The sequence below is a fragment of the Filicampus tigris genome, chromosome 1 (genome assembly GCF_054856515.1).
Source record: "Filicampus tigris isolate MCC_2025a chromosome 1, RoL_Ftig_1.0, whole genome shotgun sequence".
Taxonomy (NCBI): domain Eukaryota; kingdom Metazoa; phylum Chordata; class Actinopteri; order Syngnathiformes; family Syngnathidae; genus Filicampus; species Filicampus tigris.
In genome coordinates, this window is record NC_141217.1 from 3,483,176 (window position 1) to 3,487,071 (window position 3,896).

Below are 3,896 nucleotides of genomic sequence, written 5' to 3' on the forward strand. Positions count from 1 at the left end.
CTAAATGCCATTTAATATGCAATAAATTGCTAATCAACATTACACTGACATTCAAGTATCCAATTTAATACGCACATAAAAACTAAAATATAAATATTATTGAATATTGTGCATGCATAATAACAGACAATATTTATCAGTTCTGTTTTGTTTTGAGAGCAAGTGGCACTCTCTCGCAATACGTGGTCAGGTGCGCCGGTCAACAACAGCGGGGAGGTAAACGGTGGTTGTTTGGGAGATCGTTATTTGAAAATATGTATTATAAGTAACACATGTATACATGTACACTTACATACATTATCATCTGTCTGTTTACTGCATTAGTATAATGTTATGCGGTACTATCAGAATGCTGGTTTGCCATCAAATTTTACTTTTATCACAAAACTTGGTTGGTGAGTGTTTTATGACTCCTTGCTTTTATTTCAGTGCAAAAAACTATTTAACAGACAGATGTAGTCAGACTTTCTATATAACTAATGATATATAATTAATAATATCATTCATATTTACAGAGTGTCATCCATCATTTTTCATGATACACCAAATTGTCCATCAGTCAGTCCGTCACTTGAGGCTGTCAATCAGTCCGTCAGTTAGTACGTCAGAAGTCCATTGATCCGTCCGCACAAAACCCACCCCAAAAAAACGCCACCCAAACGGACGTCCGTCAGTGACCGACTGACGGGCTGGTTAGTGAAGATTACACTGACGGACGAAACTCCACTTCCGTCAGTGCATAGTCCGTCATTTTCCAGAGAGGAAGTCAAGATGGCGGACTGAGCAGTTGTGCTTTTCGCAGGAGCTGAAGGAATATGTTTACAGTCCTAATCTTGATATGAGAAATATCAAGCAACACGGTAAATACGGAGTAGAACCCAACCAAAAAAAACGTTTTTTTTCGGCCCCAAAAAATTTCGCCAAATCGCTTTGAAGGGGCTTCAATCACACACACCAATACCAAGTCCGACTCCAAAGAAATGAAAGACGAGCACTGTGAAAGAAAATGAAAAGGAGGTGAGCAATGCAAAATCTTTGAAGCTGTTCAAGGACTACTCCTGAAATTCAATGTGGAGGAATGTTTTGAAGCCTTTGAATCCTGCATTGAGGCCAATGCAAAGGCAGTAAAAGAGAATTAATGTGAAAATTAAAAAAGTTTCCAAAATTGAAGGTAAGTGATTTTCACAGGACAGCGACGATATGTAAGTTTGTATCGAGAAACAAAACACACTATGTAAGATTTCACAACTAGTCAAAAATGTAAAAAAAAAAAAAGGTTTACAATACAGTGGATTTTGAATCAATGATAGGGATGTTTAGAATAAATTGGATATAAGCCTTTCTATCGCAAACTGATTCCATATGGTTCCATATCCCTAAAAGTTTATTCAAGAAAGTTTGTTGAAATGTGATTATGAAATCACAAAATTGCCCATGAAAGTATCTGACTTTCATAAGCAAGTGTTACACTACTGGAAAATGGCATTTACCCACAACTTTAGTCCACATGGTTCCATCTTATGGAACAACAGAACAGTATGAATAAATCAAAAAACTCTATTCAAGCAAAGGTGGTATGACAAGGCAATAACATTTGTAGCTGACCTTATGGATAATTCTGGATCAATTATGCCACTTGACCCTTTTAGTGATAAGTATGGAATACAGTGTTCTTATAGAGAATACAGAAATATATGTCATGCTATTCCAGCCCCCTTAGCTCCCACAAGGATAGCGTTGTTGAACGCCCAGTCGTTGACGGACAAATCGTTTATCCTGAGGGAGCTCTTTCTTTCCAATGACTTGGATTTCCTCTGCCTGACGGAGACATGCGATGTGCGATGCTCCAACTATTACCGCCTGCGTGCTCATACTTGGACGCTCCAAGAACTTCAGGTTGTGGTGGAGGAATGGCTACAACAAAAACAATTTTAAATGTAAACACTGTATATTTGCCACATCATTCACCTTCTTTGAAGTTGCCAGTGCCCTGCGCTGTCATATACCGTCCTCCCAAATACAAGGAGTTTCTGAATGACTTTTCGAATCTTCGTGCCGAAATCATGCTGCTATATGATCGCATCCTGTTTATGGGGGAGTTTAATATTCATGTGTGCTGTCCGGAAAAACCACTGGCAAAGGACTTCTTAAGACACATTGACTCTTTCAATTTGGTGCAGTGCGTGGCTGGCTCCACTCACAAGCAAGGTCACACTTTACTTAAGTATTGGACAATGTGCTTTCTTATTATATGACTGTGCTCTTTGATGTAAGTTTTCCAGTGCTGTCAGAGCTACTGCTAGCGAGCGCAGGAGCAGTTTTTAACCCCCTCACTGCTAGTCAGTTTTCTGAATGCTTTGATCAGCTTTGTGTTCCCTCTACAAACACAGAGGAACTCAGCACTTGATTCCATTACTGTAATACTGTTTGAGTCAGAGGGGATCGAGCCTTCTCTGTTGCTGGTCCTTCCCTTTGGAATGACCTTCCATTGGATGTTAGGCAAGCCCCCTCTCTGCCCATTTTTAAGACCCGTTTGAAGACACATTTCTATTCTGTGGCTTTTTATTCGTCATGAGACTGGAAAAATATTCGGCTGTTTTCCGGTGTCTAAAGTTAGTGCTTTGAGTTAATTTATTGATTTTATTTTTTGTTGTATGTGAAGTGCTTTGTTACAGCTGTAGCTGTTGTGAAATGCACTATACAAATAAAATTGAATTGTATTGTATTGTATAACAAATTAAAAATACACTTTCATATTAAGACGTGAAGATAACTTTACCAAAAATTTGAATTGGTCAGTATAAAATTGGAGATAAAAAATGTAATAATAAAGTCATTCAAACTAGATTCAAAGAAATCTTTATTGATCTGGTAAAAGCTACAAACATAAGAAGTAGTGAAATAAATTCAAGAATTTCAAACATGTTGAATTTATGAAGCGACCAATTCATCTAAAAGCTAAAGAACTGCAATTCAAGATTATCCATAATTATTATCCAGCTGCTGAGACTTTACGCAAGAGATTTGGGTTTGATGTGGACTCATGTGTTTTTTTGTTAGACAAACAATGAGACTATTGAACATCTTTTTTACTCATGTCCAGTTGTCAAACTAATTTGGAAATATTTGTTTGATTGGCTAAAAAAACAGTATCGTAAATATCACTCCCTTTAATAAAGAACAAATTATTTTATTCAAAGATGAGTCCCCTCCGTTGTCAAATTTGATAAATATAATAATTATACTAGGTAAATGCCATATTCACTCCAGCAAATGGAGAAATAAGTTCCCATCACTAAAATGTTTAAAAAATGAGTTAAATATTTCCAATCTTTAATCCTAATGGTAGAAAGTGAAAGGATAAATGGTTTGGTGGAAACTGCAACGCAATATAATTTCTTTGAATGCTAAGAGTCTCAATGATTGTTACCTTCAAATTTTGTTTTACTTTTGTTTTTATGTTTTTAATCACTTAAAGCGATTTTTGTAAAATACATTTTTGAAAAAAAAATGTCATCAACTGTCATTCGTTAATTGTCAGCAAAACGCATACAGTATACACGCACAAGGACACACACGCACACAAATATTTCTATCTATCTATCTATACACAGTATATGATTTTAAAATATCTATATTTATGCATAAGCGGTATGGATAATGGATGGATACATACACGTCACTGCTAGTGTAGTGGTACACACGCCTGAGTTGTGTGTGGGCAGCGTGGGATCGGTTCCAACTCAGTGACGGTGTCTGTGTGTGTGTGCCCTGCGACTGGCTGGCAACCAGTTCCGGGTGTGGTCTGCCTTTCGCCCATTGTCAGCTGGGATAGGCTCCAGCACCTCCCCGGGACCCTGTACAGGATAAGCGGTTTGAAAGATGACACATGAATA